We start from the raw sequence: 22,067 nt of genomic DNA on the forward strand, positions 1-22,067 counted from the left end.
GAACTGATGTTACTTTGGACTGGAAGGCAGCAGTGGAATTGATGAGAGGAGGTTCTGGATACATTTTGGGCCATCATTCGCTGCTTTCCCGGGCACATTAGTATCAGAAGCAGATCAGCCAGAATTCCAATCAGCAACACTCCATTATGGGATGCTGGCATAACCCACTGCGCCACAGTGCCCATCCCACATTATTGTACTTTTCACTTTAAATGCACTGGTAACAAATGATGCTGCTTTTGTCCTAACCTTTATTTTTTAAGTAACTTTGCTGTCTGGTCATTAATAACAATAAATTAATAATTGCTTGGAAAAGACAAAAAAGCCTATAATAAGGCTTTTGAGAATTTCTACTGCTACCTCAGCTTTGCATTTGACCAATATAAATTCATTTCAGGCATTGTACTAGGTATTTTAGGCATAATGTATTATTTAATCTTTAAAATAACTATATAGTAGATAATACCTCCCATTGTAAGTCAGGAAATTGGGACTCAGAAAGCTTGTCATGTACCTAGGATCCCACGGCTTATAATTGGCAGAAGTCAAGGTTTGAACTCAACCTTACCTACCTTACCTAAGATGGTAAGTAAAGGAGTCGAGAGGAGGGATAGGATTAGTGACAGGAGGTATTGAATTTGCTTTTCATTTTCACATGACCCACTCAGTGTTTGATCAATTAGCGAGTTTTTCTAGATATCTTCAATGCAGGCCTCTTCTCCCAACATAATAATTGATGTCAGGCTGGTTTAGGACTGGCCATTTGTTTCTCATAAAAGAGAAGCCCTATTAAGCTGTTGAGTAGAAAAAAGCTTAGGACCTAGTGTCAAATGAAAACAGAATTCGTATCTATATATAATATGAGAGCAGGTACTTGAAGACAAGTGAAAAACTTCCTTGACTACATGTGAAAGGTACTTGGGAGACATGCAAATACTTAGTAATGAACTTATTAAGCTTCTAGTTTCTGTAAAAATGACAAGTCTGTTAGCAATTATTGTGCAGAATTCATAGGTGGTGTTTCTAGTGTTTAGTAATGTAGGTCATAAACTGAGTAGTAAAATTTTAAGGTATTTGAAAAAATGAATAGTCTTTGATTTAGAAGAGTCATAAGAATGAATCAATCCAAATTTTCATAGGCCAACTAAATTAGGTTATTTAAATTAAATTATACGCTTGAGAATTTGGCTTTATGTGCTAGACTGTGCTATTTTAGTTTCTAGAACATGAACTTAGTTTAATGACACTAGTAAGAAGATTATTGCCTAAATAAAGTATTTTGGGGAGGAAAATATTTCCTGATGGGCCTTACTAAATTTAAGAATATGTGGACTCCTTTATGTTGCCTCTTCATCTCTCATGAAGAGATGCTGTGGATACACACTCTCCCTATGCACGACTTGTTAGGCATTACATCTCAGAAACCTTACAGAAAACTGGTTTTACTGATACCTTTTTAAGGGCACAGTTTTTAAAGGCAGCAGTGTTATTAATAATCTTATGGTTTGTTCATTCAGAAGTCCTCTGTGGGCCTGCCCTGAGCCAGGCATTGTGCTAAGATAGGGCTCCCAAGTAGACTGTTAGCTGAGCTTTATTTTTTTTTTTTTTTAAGATTTATTTGAAAGTCAAAGTTACACATAGAGAGGAGAGGCAGAGAGAGAGAGAAGTCTTCCATCTGATGGTTCACTCCCCAATGGCCACAATGGCCAGAACTGTGCTCATCTGAAGCCAGGAGCCAGGAGCTTCTTCTGGGTCTCCCATGCGGATGCAGGGGCCCAAGGACTTGGGCCATCTTCTACTGCTATCCCAGGCCAGAGCAGAGAGCTGGATCGGAAGTGGAGCAGCTGGGACTTGAACTGGCACACATATGGGATGCCGGTGCTCGAGGCCAGGGCATTAACCCACTGAGCCACAGTGCCGGCCGCATATTAGCTGAGCTTTGCCTGTTGACTTCCCAAGCAAATTCCTGTGATAGCACCCTGTTCTGAGACTTGCAGAGAGCAGTATGGGCTATCTCAGCTCTGCATTTGGAGAGTTCTTGCATTCAGAGAATTTGATGATGATTATGAGGTTGACCTGAGTCTGGTGATGAACTATTACTGTGTACTGCCTCTTACTAGGAAATGTGATCTTTCTGTGTATAAGGACACAGTCTTAGTCAGAAAATGTTGAATAGAAATGGCCCAAGTCTATGCACTCAGTAAATGGTTGAGAGGATTATTCTAGATAAATTCAGGTAAATCAGAATCAGCTCCAGTGTCACTAGCTACCTTAGTTTGCATTCAAGCTCTGATAGAAATCGAATTTCCCAAAACGAAAAGGGTGCCATCTAATGGCTGACCTTGAGCAGTTCGACAGAAATATCTGTATTTCCTGTTTTCATTCACAGCTACCTCTACTGGCCTAAAAGAGAATAGGTTAAAAATGCTTAAAGCAGACTTTTCAGTTCTTTGAAAATATTTTGGTTTTTCTCTTTGTTTATTCATAATTATTAAGGAGTTTCATTCTATATACAGCACATATAATACCCAAATATAAATATACAAGAGTACTTCAAGAAAGTTCATGGAAAATGGAATTAAAAGGTAAATTTGGGGCAGACATCTGGCCTAACAGTTAAGACGACAGTTAAGGGGCCAGTGTTGTGGTATAGCAGCGAGGCTAAAGCCACTGCCTTTGGTGCTGGCATCCCATAGAGGCATTGGTCCTGTCCTTGCTGCTCCACTTCCAATTCAGCTCCCTGCTAATGGCCTGGGAAGAGCAGCAGAAGATGGCCCAAGTGCCTGGGCCCCTCCCCCACGGGGAGACCTGGATGAAGTTCCTGCTCTTGGTTTCAGCCTTGCCTGGCCCTGGCTTTTGTGGCCATTTGGGGAGTGAACCAGTAGAAGGGAGATCTATCGTCCCCTTCTTTCTCTGTAACTCTTTCAAATAAATAAATAAATCTTAAAAAAATAAAAAAGAATGACAGTCAAGGTGCCTGTCTTACATATCAAAATATCTGGGTCCTATCCCGTGCTCTAGCTCCTGACTCCAGCTTCCTACTAATACAAACCCTGGAAGGCAGCAGTGATGGCTCAAGTAGCTGACTCCTTGCCACTCCTATGGGTTGAGTTCTCAGTTCTCAGCACCCAGCTCTGACCTGGCCCAGGCTCCATTATTACAGGCATCTGTGGATGGGCATTCTCTTTGTCTCTCAAATAAATACGTAATTTTTAAAAGATAAGTACATTTTGATAGAAAAAAATTGAAATCCATGCATAGTTTTTGCATAGTACACATTTTTAATGAACTCTTTTGAAAACTCCTTATATATTTTGTACCAAAATAAAGTTATCTTTTAATTTCATTTCCCATGAATCTTTTGAGGTATCTTTGTACATTTTTTAACATTTTCTTTTAACTTAATTTATTTGAAAGGCAGACTGACAAAAAGAAAGAAAAATAGACGGATCTTCTATCCATTGTTTCTCTCTCCAGATGCATGTAACGGCCAGGGTTGGGCCAGGCTTAAGTCAGGAACCCGAAACCCAATCCAGGTCTCTCCTGTGGGTGGCTGGGACCAATGCACTTGAGCCATTACCTGCTGCCTCCCACGGTGCACATCAGCATGAAGTTAGGTCGGAAATGGAGGCAAACCTCAATCCCAAGCATCCTGATGTGGGGTACAGATGCCTCAAGTGGTGGCTTACCCCACTTCACCTCAGCACTCAACTTTATATATATTTTTATACTTGTTTAAAAAAGTGATTTTTAACTGATGCATAAGAATTTACATATTTATGGGTTACTGTCTAGACTGCGGATCCATGTATGCATTGTATAATATCCAATCAGGGTAAACTCTCCCCCAGCTTGTGCATTTGTAGTTTGCACAATGGCATTTCAGCAGAGGTTTCAGACAGGAGCTGCTAGTGGAAGCTACTTCACAGACCAGTGCAGGTGAGCTTGCCAGGACAGGAGATGGACCGTCCCTGCCTGAGGTTAGAAATAGAGACCAGGCAGCAGCCATTGCGGCCCTGAGCAGCCTTTGGGCCAGCAAGCACAGCCTGAGTGCTCAGAATGGGATCATCAAGTGCTTTGAGTTATAGTGTTTTATCATTTGATTATGAGTGAGATGGCATTCATTTTATCACAACATCTTTTTCTTTTCTTTTTTTTTTTTTTTAAGATTTACTTATTTGAAAGAGTTACAATGAGACAGGGAGAGACAGAAAAAGAGGAAAGCTTCCATCTGCTGGTGACTCCCCACATGGCCACAATGGCCAGGGCTAGGCCAGGCCGACACCAGCAGTCAGGGAATTCCTCAGGTCTCCCGTGTGTGTTTCAGGGGCATCTTCTGTTGCTTTTCCCAGATCATTAGGGAGCTGGATCAGACGTGGACCCACTGGGATGGCAGCGTCACAGGCGACGGCTTTACTTGCTGCTCCACAACTCTGGCCCCTTATCACAGTATCTTAATTATGAGAGAAAAAAAAGCACAAACATCTCCTAGGGGCTCATGTTCTCCTAAATCAACTGTGTACATGATCCTGAAAGACTGACCATTCAAACTGTGTGAGTGCACACTGAGGCAGTGTGATTAGATTGCTTTACCAGGACAGAGTTTAAGTTTCAGGAATAGTATGAATAAATGCACTAAGGAACTCTAGTGGTATGTACTAACCGGTGATTCCCTAGTAAAGAAACTACGCCATTTATAGTTATTGACATGACAATTTGATTACCTTTTATTATTTATAGTAGTTTTATTGATAGTTGAAGGATTTCTAAGGAGGTTTAGCTTATTTATGTCTAGACAGCCTTGTCTCCCTCCCCCCCTTACAAGGAGAAATGTTGGGTGTCTTGATGATTGCTGGTTGATAAGATTAGGACTCACTGGAAGGGACATGGGCCCTGTGCTCTGGGGGATGCGCACAGCTCCGGACGGGGACCTTGCCTGTGGCTTGTACAGACTCCCCTGACTCCTGGTGTAGTACGGACGTGTAGATAATTTACAGCTGTTGTCCTCATAGGAGCTAAAGCCTCAATTGTACTAAAAACTCTGAATAAAAATGTTTAGTTACTATAAAATACTTCAAATCATCCAGAGATTTAAATTTTCAGATTAATGAATAAGTGAAATTTTCTATTTTTACCTTTACCATGAGAGAAGAGGTATTTTTCTTCATTTACATGTATTACTATTTTGTTTTACTTTGCTTGAGAGGCAGAAAGAAACAAGCAAGAGAGAGCTCCCATCCTCTGATTCACTCCCCAAATGCCTACAAAGCCTTGTGCTGAAGCTGGAAACTGGGAACATGATCCAGGTCTCCCAGATTGGTGGCAGGAACCCAGTTATTACTGCCCTTGGTCCCAGCTGGAGCCAGGAATCAAACCCAGGTTCTCCTCTGTAGATGTAGGAGTCTTAACCACTAGGCTAAACACTGCTCCAGACCTTTTGTTTTGTTTTGTTTATGTATTTGAGAGGCAGAAAAACAGAGAAGCATACTTTGGTTCACTTGCCAAATGCGCACAACAGCTGGGGCTGGGCTAGGGCTGAATCCCCAAGCTGGGAACACAATCAGGTGTTCACGTGAATGGCAGGAACTCAACTACATGAACATTACCACTGTCTCCCAAGGTTCATGGTAATAGCTGGAATCAGAGGCCAGATGTGGGACCACTAGCCAGTGCCTGCCCAAGAGCCCAGAACCTGTCTTTTAAATTGAAGATTTTTTTTTCTTGATAAAAGTATATGCTTTTTGTTTAAAAAAAAAAAATACAGAGAACGGGGCCGGTGCCATGGCTCACTTGGTTAATCCTCCACCTGCAGCACCGGCATCTTATATGGGCACTGGGTTCTAGTCCTGGTTGCTCCTCTTCCAGTCCAGTTCTCTGCTGTGGCCCAGGAGGGCAGTGGAGGATGGCCCGAGTGCTTGGGCCCCTGTACCCACATGGGAGACCAGGAGGAGGCACCTGGCTCCTGGCTTTGGATCAGCGCAGTGCCAGCCGTAGCAGCCATTTCGGGGGTGATCCAACGGAAGGAAGACCTTTCTCTGTCTCTCTGTGTCTAACTCTACCTGTCAAATTAAAAAAAAAAAATACAGAGAAGTACAAATAAAAGTCACTAGAAACTGCACTGAGCTGTGACCACTAATGACAGTGGGAACGCCTTTCAGATTTTCTTCAGTGGCACATTCCTGTGATTGTAGAGAAATGCTCCTTTATTGTATGTGCCATTCTGGAGATTTTTTTCATTTAACAGTTCCAGGAACATCTTTACTCAGCGGAGTCTATAAATCTCCCATCCCTTTAAAAGTGACTACGTGGTATTCCATTGTGTATTATAATCTACTTAATCAGTCTCCTGCTGATTGCATTTAAATTGTAATTTTTTACTATTAAACACTAAAGTCAACATGTGGGCATACATCTTACTGCACTTTTCTCAATTAAGAAATGTGTCCTAAAGACAGAAGATGTTATTGTTAAGTCAGTGTACCTTTTAAAAATGTTTTTGTGGGGCAGGTGTTTTGTGTAGAAGTTGAGATACTGCTTGGGAAACCCATATGCCATATCAGAGTCCCTGCTCCGACTTCCACTTCTGATTACAGTTTCTTGCTAATGCATACCCTGGCAGGCAGCAGGTGATGGCTCAAGTAATTGGGTCTCTGCCAGCCACAGGAGAGATTCGGATTGAGTTCTCTTCTGGCTTCGGCCTGGCAAGCTCTGGCTGTTGAGGGCATTTGGATGGAACCAGCAGATGGGAAACCTCTGTCTCTTTCTGCATTTCAAATAATAAAATAAATACATAATTTTAGAAATGTTTTTTGTATCTGTTGCTAAAGAGTCCTCCAGAAAAGTTAACATAACTGGGAAGATAACAATGATGTACTCAAGTTTCCTGACACTCTTGGCATTAGTGGCTTCTGTTACTCTGAAATTTTTGCCAATCCAGTAGATGGAAAATGATCTTCTTTACCATATCTCTTTGGAATCACTGTTGCCTTGAAGCCTTCATGGGAATAATTTGTGAGTGGCGTTTTCCAAACTTGCCTGCTGGTAATAAAGCTTGCTGCTTTGTCAAGAGTTGATGACTTCTATTAGTGAAAAATACTGTGCTTTGTGGCACAATGGGTTAAGTTGCCACCTTGGTGCATCCCATATGGGCACCAGTTCAAGTCCTGGTTGCTCCACTTTGATCCAGCTCCCTGCTAATGCACCTGGGAAAACAGTGGAAGATGGCCCAAGTACTTGGGCTCCTGCACCCAGATGGTATTCCTGGCTCCTAGCTTGAGCCTGGCCCAGCCCTGGCCGTTGTGGCCATTTGGGGAATGAACTACCAAATGGAAGATATCTCATGTCTGTCTGTCTGTCTCTGTCTCTGTCTCTGTTTGTCTCTTCCTCTTTCTAATTCTGCCTTTCAAATATTAAATAAATCTTTAAAAACAAAAAAGTAAAATGTAAATAAAGCATGCATTTTAAATATTTCTTTAAAAGTGGGCATTTGACTCTGCTGTTACAACAGTGAGCCTTTAAGAGATGTAGTATTATCTTTTTGAACTGTATTGAATACATTTAACAAAATTTATTTTCTCCAGTTCCTTTTTGTGGCTGCTATTGCTATAAAATTTTCACCTCTTAATAACCTTATTACCAGTCTGAGAGCCTTTGCTAATTACAATCAGATTTCTTTCTTTCCTTCTTTTGTTAATTTCAGTTTGGCCAGTATTCTAGTGTACCTATTATTAGTACATTTATTCATACATTACTTATTCCAGTGAAAAAGCTAGAGCTCCATATGTAAATAAAACTGTGGGAAATATTAGTTTTTGAAGATATTTAAGAAGGGAAATAGACTTTAAGTGCTACACACTTTTCATTGGTTTACATCAGATTAAAACACCCGAGTCTCCTGGCAAATTACCAGACGGCAGCCACCTCTGATCTGTAGGGGAGTCTGCAGCGCCTGAAACATTTCCCGTGTGCGTCCTGCCTAATCTGATTGCAGTGCTTCCAAAGGCCTCTGCCAGCTCTGTCCCTGGAAAGCAAGCTCCCGTTTCTTGCTAAGCTCATGGCGTGGGAGCTCGCTGGGCCCAGCTTCCTGTCCCTGGCAGCATTACTGGAAACCCCTGGGATGGAGTCGCCACGACCTTGCAGAGTCCTTCCCTCCATCAAGCTCTCGGGCCTTCCAAAACCTTCAAGACTGAGAACTATTTTCCTAGAATGAGTCAGTGTGTTCAGGAGTGGGGTGACAAGAACTTCTCTGTAACCCCCTGTTTCCTATTCTGTCGTAGGTCTAATGGCTTCACATCATGTCATGGTGGAGAGAGGCACTTGCTGTAAATGTGGAGGAACAATTTGGTGACAAAGAGATTGAGTCACAGTCTTGCTTTGTTTAAAACGAGATAATTGGGCAAGAGGGAAAAATCAGCTGTTTTGGCATATTTCCAAAATACCTCTTTAAAAACCCATCAGCTTCCTTTTATAAGTAAAATATAGCCTCAAAGCATTTTACAAAGCAGGACTATGTAACGGTTGGTAGGGAAGATAAACTGTGCAGTAAAAGCTGCCTTGTTCAGAGGCCAGTTGCGGATCAGATGGAGTCACCTCGAGAATGTTCCCAGCCTTACCCCACAAGAGGGAAAGATATCCTGGATTTCACTTGGGTCTTATTTCCCTCTGTTAGAACATTGGGCTCACGTGAGCAGATCTCTAAATAGAGCATTGTCGATTGATAGTGTGTGCTTTCCCCTTCAGCTTCATTTAAACCTACTTGTTACTGCTTAGTCACTTACAGATAGCCAACAGTCGATTCAACAGATTATGTTAATAGGAATGTTGACATGTTTATACTTAGGTATTCATTTACCAGTGTATCGGAAATGAAATGTTCTCACCACCTCAGTCTTCCTAGCTGAACATTCCCAGCCATTTTAAGATGAAACCTTTGTTTTTGTGTGTGCTATCTACTGTTCCAGGATGTAAATTGTGCTGAACATAGTTTAACTTTGTCTTGATGACTCAAATACACCAGTGATTATTTGCTTCTTGTGCTAACAGCTTCTGGGCCCTTATAGTTTTAAAGCCCGTCTCCTTCCTGTCTTCCACCTCCGCTTGTCTTTCACCAGGTGTCATGAAAGTTTCTCTGGTCTGCTGGCCTCACCGTTACTTCTAGAATTTTTTTTTCCACATAGTAGCCAGAGGTATTTTTAAAATGTAAGTTAGAGGAGAGGCCGGCGCCGCTGCTCACTAGGCTAATCCTCCACCTTGCGGCGCCGGCACACCGGGTTCTAGTCCCGGTCGGGGTGCCGGATTCTGTCCAGGTTGCCCCTCTTCCAGGCCAGCTCTCTGCTGTGGCCAGGGAGTGCAGTGGAGGATGGCCCAGGTGCTTGGGCCCTGCACCCCATGGGAGACCAGGAGAAGTACCTGGCTCCTGCCATCGGATCAGCGCGGTGCGCCAGCTGCAGCGGCCATTGGAGGGTGAACCAACGGCAAAAGAAGACCTTTCTCTCTGTCTCTCTCTCACTGTCCACTCTGCCTGTCCAAAAAAAAAAAAAAAAAAGTAAGTTAGATGATGTCACTGCTTAAGTTAAAGCCTTCAGCAGCTCTTAGTGAGGATGGTTTGCATGATATAGCCCCCGCCTCACACCCCACCTCATTTTGGGCCACTAGGTGCCCATCTGCACCTTCTCTCCCCATACTGCCCTCCAGCCCTGCCCACCTCCTGCACTTTCAATGCCAGGCTTATTCCTCCATGGGGCCTTCACTCTCACTTGGCCCAGGAAACTCCCTCCAGGTCCTCGTGTGACGGACTGTCTGTTGCTGCCCAGGGTTTCAGCCCAGACTGACTTCAACTGCTCAGATGCCTCCAGATCTTCTGAGTTAAAGAGATAGCCACTTCCCTCTCATCACTCATTATTTCTGACATCATCCTGTTTTCTTTTCTTTGCAAAATGAAGTTATATTGACCATTTTTGATTTAGTAGTCTTCACAAAAAGAAGGTAAATCCTAAGAGTACAGGCCTCGTTTACCTTGTTCATTTATCCTCAGCACCTGTAAGAGTGCCTGACACATGGTAAGTGTTCAGTAAAGATCTGCTCAATGAACTCTGATCCCATTGTCTCTACAATCTCAGTGACTCTCCGCCTCGGACAGTCGAGTCCAACTGCCTTGAAGTGCTTTATGACAGCCTGTCTGTGACCTGATCCCCGCTTATTTAAGTTACTTGTTCTCAGCCAGAGGCAGAATCTCCCCAGGCATGCCCCTCCTTAGCCTCCAGAATTTGTGTGGAGACCCTTGGTTTTCATAACCGGGTGGTGTTATTGGCATCCAGTGGTAGGGGCCTAAGATGCTGCTGAGTAGCCCACAGTTGTAGGATAGGCACCCATAAGAGGTATCTGGTCCAAAATGTCAGAAGTGTTGTGGCTAAGAGCCGCGTGTATCTGTCCGAAGCTCTCTCACACTCAGAGCTGCGGCCGGACTCAAAAGCTGTGTTCTCGGCCCCACCCCGAGTCGTTCTACACTGCTGACTGCACTTTGCCCACTCAGAGACCTGGGGCAATGAATCATCAAAGCTTACAACGTGGAGGTGATCTGTTTGGCTGCTCTGAGTGTGTTAGGTAACTTAAGTTTCTACTGTCAACGTCCACACACACATACTCTTACGTCATCTTTGGGAATGGCCAGATTTGTTGGTTTTGAAGACTTACAGTGTGGCTGCTGTTACTTCATGCAACCGAAGAAAATAAAGGGGGTGACTTAGTAATACAGCACTCTGCAATAGAATCCACAGCCGTTTTACTTTGTTAAACCTCAAATTTGATAGAATTTAAGCTATTTAAATGCATACTAATAAATTTTAGTTTTTCATATGTCAAAATTTTTCTTTTTTAATTTTTTTTGAAGTTCTATTTATGTATTTGAAAGACAGAAACAGAGAATCTTCCATCTGCTGGTTCATTCCCCAAATGCTCATGACAGCCAAGGCTGAACCAGGCCAAAGCCAGGAGCCAGGAACTCCGTCCAGCTCTCCCACATGGATGGCAGGGACCCAGGTCATCATTCACTGTCTCCCAGGAGCATTCGCAGGAAGCTGGATCAGAAGCCAGGCACTGTGATACAGATGTGAGCCATCCCAAAGGGGTGGCTTAGCCTGCTGTGCTGCAATGTCCATCCCCCTTAGTTTAATACAACTGAATTAAAAAAAAAAAAAAAAAGATTTGTTTATTTATTTGAAAGGCAGAGTTAGGGAGAGACAGGCGGAGAGATCTTCCATCCACTTGTTCAATCCCCAAATGGCCCCAGTGGCCGGAGTTTAACCAGTCAAAACCATGAGCTAGGAGCTTCTTTATGGGTCTCCCATGTGGGTGTAGAGGCCCAGATACTTAGGCCATCCTCTGCTGCTTTCTCAGGCGCATCACTAAGGAGCTGGATTGGAAGTGGAGCAGCCAGGACTTGAACTGGCACCCATATGGGATGCTGGTGCCACAGGCAGCAGTTTTACCCACTACACCATAATACCAGCCCCTACAAGTGGTTCTTTTATATTGCATCAATAAGGTAATGCCTTTAAAGAACTTTAGCTCTTGTATAACTCTGACTTTCAAATAAATAATACACCTTTTAGAAAATAAAGAACAAAAATGCAATTTGGCTGATTGGTTAGAAGAGCTTGCCAGTGAATTTTACAATATTTAATACCATCAATATGAAGGGCTTCGAGAAGTTTTTGGACAAATGGAATTTAAGGAGAATGAAAACTTCCCACAAAGCTGTTGAAGCCCTACACAGGAAGCTGATCTTCTACCTTTGTTCTGTATGATGGCGGAATAACGGCCCTGCCTTGTCCTCCCCTGCTTTTCCAGTGCAGTGCTGCTGGCAAAGCAAAGCACTTCCAGGTGCGGGGATTTGTACAGACCCCTGTGGAAGATCACCGAGTTACAGACGTTACTACCTGTGAGCCACAGGATTACTGCCCACTAATTTGTTTTAAAGTTACTGTGTCCATTTTAGGATTTTCAAATCATAAAAAATTTTAAATAGTTGCATTCAGCTAAGCTTATAGCTTATTTCGGATCACCTGAGAACATTAATCAACAGTGCTCAGTGCAGCCTTTTATCCAAAGCAAGCTTTTTCTGTGCTCATTATTTTCTTGAAGATTTCCAGAAATCAAGATATTTTAAATAACTTTAAAGGGTAAAAATATTATCTCTGCCATTACATATTTATTTAATCTTTGTTTTACTGTGTTTCTAGCTCTATAGTTTGTATAGGTATGTGTGTATGTGTTGGGGGCATGTATATGTTTTAATTTGGTAAGGGTAAGTTTTGGCTTTGAAAATAGTGAAGAAATCTGTTTGCTTGCTCTTATCTTTATTTGAAATTTATGCATCAACTTTGCTGAGAAACCCCAGACATCCCCCGGCCACTTTCTTTCACCCTGCTTTCATAACTCTTGGACTAGGTCTCTAACCTTGCCTTTCCATCTCTTTCTCCACCTTTTAGCCCTCCTAACTCAGTTCTGTGGTTATTTATGCATTCTTTTTTTTTTTTTATTTGACAGGTAGAATTATAGACAGTGAGAGAGAAAGAGACAGAGAAAAAGGTCTTCCTTCCATTGGTTCATCCCCCAAATGGCCACCACAGCCGGCACTGTGCCGATCTGAAGCCAGGAGCCAGGTGCTTCTTCCTGGTCTCCCATATGGGTGCAGGGGCCCAAGCACTTGGGCCATCCTCCACTGCCCTCCCGGGCCACAGCAGAGAGCAGACTAGAAGAGGAGCAACCAGGACTAGAACCCGGTACCCATATGGGATGCTGGTGCCGCAGGCAGAGGATTAGCCAAGTGAGCCACAGTGCCGGCCCCATATGCATTCTTTTCTACCATAGCATTTACCAAGTCTGTCCTGCACCCAGCTCTGCGCGAGAGGACAGGGATATGCTGGTAGAGAAAGATGAGCCCTCTTGTCATGACACACGCACAAGTACTTTACCTTTGATTTTGTGTGGGAAAGCCTACAATGGAGAGAGGTACAAAGTACAATGGTGATGTAGGATTTTAAAAAGTCCCTTCTGCTTTAGGAATTGGTGAAGATTGGTAAGGGGGTGGGACATTAGCACTGGACCCTGCGGTAGATGGGGAGCTGGGTGCAAGGAGACTCATTGCAGCCATCCTTGGGCCAGAGACTTGGAGGTTGTCTTCATTCGCTGCTTCTGCCCTCCTAAGTGCTATAGCCACGAATATTAAGGTATAGTCCTGCCATTAGTAACCATATTATACTGCATTTTGAATAGATAATTTGAGGTAGATTTTCAATTCAAAAGGAATAATGAGTCACCCAAGATAGAAAGTCATTAGGGAGCTGTGTAGCTAAATTTGGCTTCCCACATCATTGAGTAGACCTGAATCTGCTCTGGAGGTCATATACATCTCCTCATCTTTTTTAGTGTGTTCCTTCTCGAGACTTACTGTAAATTTTAAAAGCTGCTTTGGTGTATTGTTATTTTGGAGAGTTATTTTTTTTTCTTTTTTTTTTACTGCTCAAAATTGATTTAGTTGTGGCTCAGGGGAAAAACTGTAGAGGCAGCTATCATATAAATTGTATTTCTGAAGAGGTTCGACTCTTGAAAGAAAATTGCTATAGAAAGAAGCCATCTAGCTAAGAGTCTTTATGTCCTTGAATTTCATGTTCAAGAACACTTATCTTGGAAAATGATTTGACTGGTCAAAGGAGTCATTATAGGAAGAAGGTGGTAACCAACAGGCATCATTAAAACTTTAAGTTATAACTGGGATAAAAGAAATGATAGCTATCACAAATTGGTCCTTTTAAGGATCCTTCTAAAATGTTGGCCACCGTTAAATGTGATCGTTTTAAAAATTCCAGTTTTGGGGGCCAGCGCTGTGGCATAGCAGATTAAAGCCCCAGCCTGCAGTGCTGTCATCCCATATGGGCGCCGGTTTGAGTCCTGACTGCTCCACTTCCAATCCAGCTCCCTGCTAATGTGCCTGGGAAGGCAGCAGAGGATGACCCAAGTCCTTGGGCCCCTGCACCCACGTGGGAGAACCAAAGCTCCTGGTTTCAGCCTGACCCAGCTCCAGCCATTTGTGGCCATTTGGAAGACCTCTCTCTCTATATATATCTGTCTCTGTCTCTACCTCTCTCTCTAACTCTGCCTTTCAAATAAATAAAATAAGTATTAAGAAAATATTCCGCCGGCGCCGCGACTCACTACGCTAATCCTCTGCCTTGTGGCGCCGGCACACCGGGTTCTAGTCCCGGTCAGGGCACCGGATTCTGTCCCGGTTGCCCCTCTTCCAGGCCAGCTCTCTGCTGTGGCCAGGGAGTGCAGTGGAGGATGGCCCTGCACCCCATGGGAGACCAGGAGAAGCACCTGGCTCCTGCCATTGGATCAGCGCGGTGTGCCGGCTGCAGCGCACCAGCCGCGGCGGCCATTGGAGTGTGAACCAACAGCAAAGGAAGACCTTTCTCTCTGTCTCTCTCTCTCACTGCCCACTCTGCCTGTCCAAAAAAAAATTCCAGTTTTTAACTCAACAAACTACTACCATAAATCCGACCACCAGTGGGGGAAGAATTCATGTATCTGGTGATCTCACCATTTCACATGTGACCGAGCGTGTGGCTTTGTTCCCTCTAAAATGTGGCATGGAGAATGCATGTCATACTTACCTCCCCTATCGCCATGCTTCTCTCACGCCTCACCTTCCTGGACTGCATTTCAGTGGTAGGAGGATTGAAAATAGCTTTAAAGTTCTGGATATAAATGACTCATTTTATCAGGATTTGGTATTCTAAAAACTAACTTTTTTTAATTTTTATTTTTTTATTTTTGTTCTGTGAAGGCTACTTGTGTCAAGGAACAAGAGGGAGAGCTTTGAGCAGCCATTATTCATTCAGAATTGTTTCTAAGTGAAAAGACAGTACCATTATTTTTGCTGGGGCTTGTAGCTAATTGGGTTTATTAGGGTATGCATTTCATCAGGTGCAAAGTTGACATCCCCTCAGAAACCTACAAGTTCACAAGACTGCCCAAAGAAATGCACAGGAGATAAGACATAGTAATGCCATGTTGTACTAGCCAGCTAATTTTGCCTCCGTATTTTAGTCAAAAATTTGATCCATGCGTTAGTTAGCATTTACCATTTTAAGGACATTTAGATATTGTCATGAGAGATAGCTTCATTTTAATAGAGGACTAAATCATCTTTCTACGTGAGAAAGTATTTTTAGTTGGGCCTCAATCCTAGGCTTTCCCTTGACATGAGAAAGACCTGGCATCCCATCCCTGAGTTTTTTTTTTTTTTTTTTTTTTTTTTTTTTTGACAGGCAGAGTGGACAGTGAGAGAGAGAGACAGAGAGAAAGGTCTTCCTTTGCCATTGGTTCACCCTCCAATGGCCACCGCGGCCGGCACGCTGCGGCCGGCGCACCGCGCTGATCCGATGGCAGGAGCCAGGAGCCAGGTGCTTTTCCTGGTCTCCCATGGGGTGCAGGGCCCAAGTACCTGGGTCATCCTCCACTGCACTCCCTGGCCACAGCAGAGAGCTGGCCTGGAAGAGGGGTAACCGGGACAGAATCCAGCGCCCCGACCGGGACTAGAACCCGGTGTGCCGGCGCCGCAAGGCGGAGGATTAGCCTAGTGAGCCGCAGCGCCGGCCCCCATCCCTGAGTTTTTAGTACTGCGTAACTCAGCCCTTTCCCCAGTTGTGGGTTGCAGTCAGTGGAATCCTTTCAAAAGAAAAGGCCCTTCAGCAGTGCCTGGGGAAACAGTGCAGGTGGTACTGGAAGACAGCACATGCGCATTGACATGGTAACCATGTATATGGAACCTTGTTTTCTTTCTTTTTGTAAATGTCACTTACTTGAGAAGTAGAAAGGGAAAATACTCCTATCTGCTGGTCTCCTCACCAGATGCCTGCAGCAGCTGGGGCTAGGCCAGGCCAACACCAGGCTCCAGGAACTCGACCAGGTCTCCCACATGGAGGGCAGGAACCCAATGACTTGAACCATCATGGATGACTCTCAGGGTCTACGTTAGCAGGAAGCAGGAGTCAGGAGCCACAGCCAGGAAACAAACCCAGGCACTCCTGCTCCTCTGTTTTTCTTCTGTAGTTAATGAAAGCGATTTTACATGGCATTTACTGGAAATAGAAAACTTGATAATTCCAGAGATCTGGATTGGCCTGGTACACTTCTCAAATACTGAGAGTACAGGTTTGGGGCCAGCCCTGGCCTGAAGCGCCACCCTGTTTGTCACAATAAGGCCTCCATTATCGGGGTTGGATCAGTCAGCATGGCCAGCCCTATCAGCATCTTACTAAAAGGCTTGAGTGATGAACTTGAAGGGTGAAACAGTGGATCTTCAACGTGGCAGCCCTGTCATGAAAATGCCAAATATTGTCGTGGCACAGATTACCACGTCACTGCCAACTCCTGTCTGCTGATAGCAGTAGGTGCACGCCAGAAGCAAGGGGAGACACGCTTTGGTTTAGTCCAGCAAAATGTGGCCATCTTTAAATTAATGATTTCCCATGTTATCCAGTGTAGCCCCTGCTGCAAAGTGTTTCCAATCCAGTGAATATCTTAACTTAGCCTGAAAGTTGAGTGCATATCCTAAAAACCATGTTACTGGAAGCAGCTGTTACGTGGATACTGCTCGTTTCCGTTTCCATTTCTTGACGGGGCAAAAGCTTGGTGTCCACTCTGAAAGCTGTCATGCGTGGGTTCCTGAGAGCACGTGGGCTCAAGTGCTCCTGTGTGGAGTGGAGTGGATGTCGCTGGAGTCCCTCTGAAGGCTCTGAGCTCAGATGCAGGAACTGGTCGAGATCCTGAGCAGTGGGACACTGCCCACAAAGCGGTGGTTTCCAGTGGCTATGAGATTATTAAAATGCAAGGTTATGCATCTTGGGTCATTGGCCTGGCACTAATTTAACGGAGTACTTTGAAGGATCTCGGGAGCATACATCCAGTTTCTGCATAATTGAGCCTGTCTGGAATAGATGAAGTATTCCTCAGTTTCCTGTGTCCTGGGAGAGAATGGTATTTCAGACCTTGTAAAGATCAAGCTGACCCCTGAAGAGGAGGCCTGTTTGAGAAAGAGTGCGGAAACACTTGGGAAATTCAGAAGGAGCTCAGCTTTAAGGTTGTCCAAAGCCACCATTCTGAAGAGACTACAGAGGAGGTTGTAGATATGGGATTGTATCTTTCGGGTAAACTTGAACTCCTAAGCGTTGTGGAGTGTCACCCCTGTTTAGCCCTCCAGCTCTCTGATTTAGCATCCAGATCCCGGATGATACCTAATTCCTAAGTGACTCTCAAAGAAGATATTTTGGATACCATTGATGTACCAGTACTTGCCTTATAAATGCATGAAGGTTTTTCAGGACATTCGTGGAAATGGAGTTAAAAGATAGGTTTATTTTGGTGCCAAAAGTGTTGAAATCTATGCAATCAGGGACCTTCAAAAAGTTCATGGAAGTTGCGTAGTATGAGAAAACTATGCATTATTTCATTTTTGCAGCAGCAGCTTCTTCTTTAATTCTGTTTTACATAAACTCATTGAGGTATCCTCATGTAATTGCCATTTGGTTTCAAAGCTGTTTATTGTGTTACAGAAATTCTCATTCTCCTTAAATGCATACTGATCCATTCTGGCTGGTTAATCCCTATGTTAACTTATACACTATTTAGAAAAGTTGAAACTTTCTCCACAGTAAAAATAAAAGTACATATGTACAAACACAACTACTTTCTATAAGGAATTCATCTTGGGGCTGCCTTTATTCCCCTGGGACAGCATATCTGCTGGACCATTAAGAAGACATAACGCATGAGGGCCGGTGCTGTGGCCTAGCAGGTAAAACTGCCGCCTCTAGTACCAGCATTCCATATGGGCGCCGGTTTGAGTCCTGGCTGCTCCACTTCCAATCCAACTCTCTGCCATGGCCTGGGAAAGCAGTGGAAGATGGCCCAAGTCCTTGGGCCCCTGCATCTCTGTGGGAGACCTGGAAGAGGCTCCTGGCTTCGGATCAGCTCAGCTCCGGCTATTGCAGCCATCTGGGGAGTGAATCAGTAGATGGAAGACCTTTCTCTCTGCCTCTGCCTCTGCCTCTTGGTAGCTTTGCCTTTCAAATAAATCTTAAAAAAAAAAAAAAAAAAAAAAAAAGACATGACTGTCTTGGGCTGCAGCTGCATGTAGATTGATTGTGTTCATGTGTGCCCATGAATCAGAGTCATTAGGTTGAGATGGAAAACTAGTAATGACTGGATTATAGCTGTTAGAAAATGGCCATTGGCGGGGGGGGATGAACCAACAGAAATGGAAGACCTTTCTCCCTGTCTCTCTCTCTCACTGTCCATTCTGCCTGTCAAAAAAAAAAAAAAAAAAAAAATGTTTTATTGCAGTAAAGTGGAAAACTTTTATACCAGGAATTCTGACTGAAGTAGTACAGGAAACATCCCTAAATTCTAAATTTTGCAGTTACCAAAAATTGTTTGAATGAAATAATTTTTATTTTATTTATTTGAAAGGCAGAAAGACAAAAGAGAAAGAGAATGTTCCATGCTCTAGTTCACTTTCCAAGTGGGCAAAGTGACTGGGGCTGCATCACACTGAAGCCAGGAACCAGGAGCTCCAGTTGGGTCTCCCACGTGAGTGGCAGGGGCCCAGGCACTTGGGCCAACATTCCTACCTTCCCAGGTGCATTAGCAGGAAGCTGGATAAGAAGCTGGAGCAGCTCAGCTCCAAGTGGCGCCTTAACCCTGCTGTGCCACAACAGTGGCCCTGAGTGAAGTCACTGTAGAACTGCCTTTGAAAACCAGGCCTGTTAGCACACTAAATCCAGAAGCATGTTCTACGTTGTTCTTCCTGGGCAGAGTGGGCCCTGGCTGTTGCCCAGTTTACTTTACATTAACAGAAAGCTTTTGCTTTTGAATTGTCCTCTATTGTTAATCACTGTTATAAAAATTGGCCACTTTAATGAGTACTTCAGGGATTGTATTTCTCAAAAAGTTACTTGTATGCTTTTTATTCCTAAATCAATTGACTTCACTACGGATTACAAACTTTATGTATGTGATACAGGAAAGGTTTGGTTTCGGAGAAGTGAGATGCTTGTCTGACCTTTACTTAAATGATAGAAGATGGGAGCCAATATTTAAAAATTCACATTACCCTTCCTTAATGCAGTTGAAGATTTAAATAAGTAATACAGTATGTTCAAACACATCTTACCTTAGGATCCGTGTGGATATCAACAGATCTACTCCACAGTGAACATATTACCATCTGTTCTCTAAACCAAGCCAGTCTTGCTTAGTTGAAATTTATGAAATGGACTTGGGTCAGCAATCTTCCCAAAAAATGACCTTTTACCATGCTGTTGAGGACTCCCAAACTATCCCACTGCCCTGATTGGCCAGGGAGATTGAGTGGGAGTAGCTGAGGCGCCGCATTCCCTACGGCGGGAAGAGTGTGGTTCAGCTGCTCCAGGAGACGAGAACTTTTTAGAGTTCAGTTGCTGAGCTCCTGTTTCCTCTTACCCAGCCCGTGAGCTTTTGTTCCATTTATTCAAGCTAAGTTAACACCCTACTGAAGGATGTCAGCATGCTTATGTCTGTTTTATCATTCTGTTCACCCTCTGGGTCAGCCAGTATAGTCTGGGTCATGCTGAAATAGAAAATGATCTCCAATCTGTGCCTTAAAACAACAGAGGTTGATTTCTTGTATAAAATCCAGCGCTCTGCAGACGCGTGCTCCTTGGTGTGATGCTGAGGCCCTCGGTGCTTTGGTCTGGGGCACTACTGCAGCGGCATGTATCCATGGTTGCTGTGGAGAGGGAAGAGAGGCCCGGAGACTCCAGCCCCTGCAGTTCAGTGTCCAGCCTGGAAGTAGCAGATGCGTGTGTGTCCTCCTCACATTTCCTTACCTGATCACATGGTTGCCTGACGTGAATGAGGCGGGGAAGTTTAAACAGCCCGCTACCCATATCCAGAAGTAGGTGAATAGCAATCCTGTAGCTGCCAGACCATTCAGGGAAAGTGGTCACTGTTGCAAGAAACAGATGCTTTAAAAACCATTTTTTTAAAAGATTTACTTACTTGAGAGGCAAAGATACAGAGAGAGAAGGAGAGAGAGAGAGATCTTCCATCTGCTGGTTCACTCTCCAAATGGCTGCAGCAGTTGGGCTGGGCCAGGCCAAAGCCAGGAGCTTCTTCGGAGTCTTCCACATGGGTTCAGGGGCCCACTAACCTGGGCCATCTGCTGCTTTCCCATCGCATTAGCAGGAAGCTGGATCAGAACTGGGACTCGAACTGGCACCCATATGGAAGCCAGTACTGCAGGTGGAGGTTTCCCTTTTCATGTCACAGCACCGGCCCCATGAAACTGGTGCGTGAATGGGTGTTGTAGAGGTACCTTGTCTTTCTGTATCATAGAACCAACACAGCTGTGGAGAAAGTGTCCTGGACGCAGACAGTTGGCTTAAAAGCCACGTCACTGTAACCTCTTTGACCTCTGTTTCTCATATATTAAGTGGTGGTCATAATTTCTGCCACAAAGAATTGTGAAGATTAAATGATATGTAATGCCTGACCAGTGCCTGACACACAAGTGTAGGCATTATTATTACAACCCAGCTGTGCTCTTTGTTTCCTGGTATCAGAATTGTGTGGTCTTACTCTGTTTTATGATGAGGCTAAATTACCAGATTCTTGAAAATCACTGTTGATGCTGTAATCGTTGACCTACCCAGAGCCTTGTTCATCCAGGGCTGAGGTTGGTAACAGCGCTACACTCCTGCAAATGAGGAAATGGAGCTAAATAAACTGCTCCTTGACCAAAGCATTTCAAAACTCAGAGTTTTTAATTACAATAACTGCCTGTTTGTTAGAATGGACGCTGTAAGGGTTTTCTGGGATTAATTGAATCAGGGGTTCCCCCTTGGCAACTGACCGATTCCGTATCACTGAGAAGGGAGCGTGGAAAATGATTCTGTCCGTGTCTTGGTTGACATGCCATTTGAAGACAGTGTCATTAGGCTCAGTTGCAGAGAAAAATGTAGGCAGCACATTGTAAACCGTGGTCAGAGAGGTGCTGGCTTTTCAACTATGAAAATCTGCAAAGCTCCTCAGTTGGACAAAGCAGTTCTTTTTGTGGCCCATGCTGGACATGCGGCATCTGTGTCCTCCCACTCCTGCCAAGTGCGACTGGTGCTCCCCGATGGTGACGAGCAGACACTCTCCCCAGGGATGCAGTGCTGTCTCTAGTTGAGACCCTCTCCTGAAGGGTCCATCACAGTGCAAACCAGAGAGCTCTGTGCAAGCGGGGGTGCAGGGAGACACATCCCATGGGCGTGTGTGTCTTCAAGAGGAGCTGCTGCTTCCAGAGCATGGAGCTGGTTGGCACAGGCCCCTACAGGCTATGGTATGGATGTGGATAACCTCACCCATCTCCCCCTGTCACAATACTTAAGCCAAATGAGAGATAATTATGGGGCAATGCTTTTAACAATCATACCATGGTACTTAGATGCACAGGGGCTTTGTTCGTAGACTGCATCACACATGTTCTGACAGTGCTGTAAGGATAACATCATCTGTGTGGAGCACTTACCATGTACTTGATGCTGTGCTTTATACGTATAACCTCCCTTAATTCCCACAACTCTGTGTGCAGGTAATTATCATCTCTGTTGTACATGTGTAGAAACTATGACTTAGAGTGAGCCACCTTCCCCAGTGGTGGGGCTGAGATCTATACAGAAGTCCGTTTGCCACCAGAGCCTGTGCTGACAGCAGCAGTGCTAGGACTGGGGTAAACGCCCCAGATTTACAAATTCCAACAGGATGCAGCCCCTGAGTTTGGAAACAGGGGAAGATTCAGTCTCAAGTTGACATAAATAAGCATCAACATTAAAAAAAAAAGCCTAGCCCGCTGTGGAAGTAGCCATTAAGACTTGCATGTTGCTGCACAGTCCCATCAGGGAGATCTGTGTCCTTGGGAACATATGTCTGGGGTCTGGCTGGCAAGAACAAAGTATAGCACCGGCTGTAGGGCTGTGGAGGTA

The 22,067-nt window shown here is 44.2% G+C and overlaps 1 protein-coding gene and 1 pseudogene across 1 annotated transcript in view; both read left to right on the plus strand.

The window, feature by feature from the left end:
* The window catches only part of TMEM242 (transmembrane protein 242), a 35,969-nt gene that overhangs the window by 10,471 nt on the left and 3,431 nt on the right, over positions 1-22,067 (plus strand). The gene's annotated exons all lie outside the window — the stretch shown is intronic.
* Positions 14,686-17,323, plus strand: LOC138849752 (L-lactate dehydrogenase A-like 6B; annotated as a pseudogene).

This window comes from Oryctolagus cuniculus, chromosome 5, assembly GCF_964237555.1.
Source record: "Oryctolagus cuniculus chromosome 5, mOryCun1.1, whole genome shotgun sequence".
Taxonomy (NCBI): domain Eukaryota; kingdom Metazoa; phylum Chordata; class Mammalia; order Lagomorpha; family Leporidae; genus Oryctolagus; species Oryctolagus cuniculus.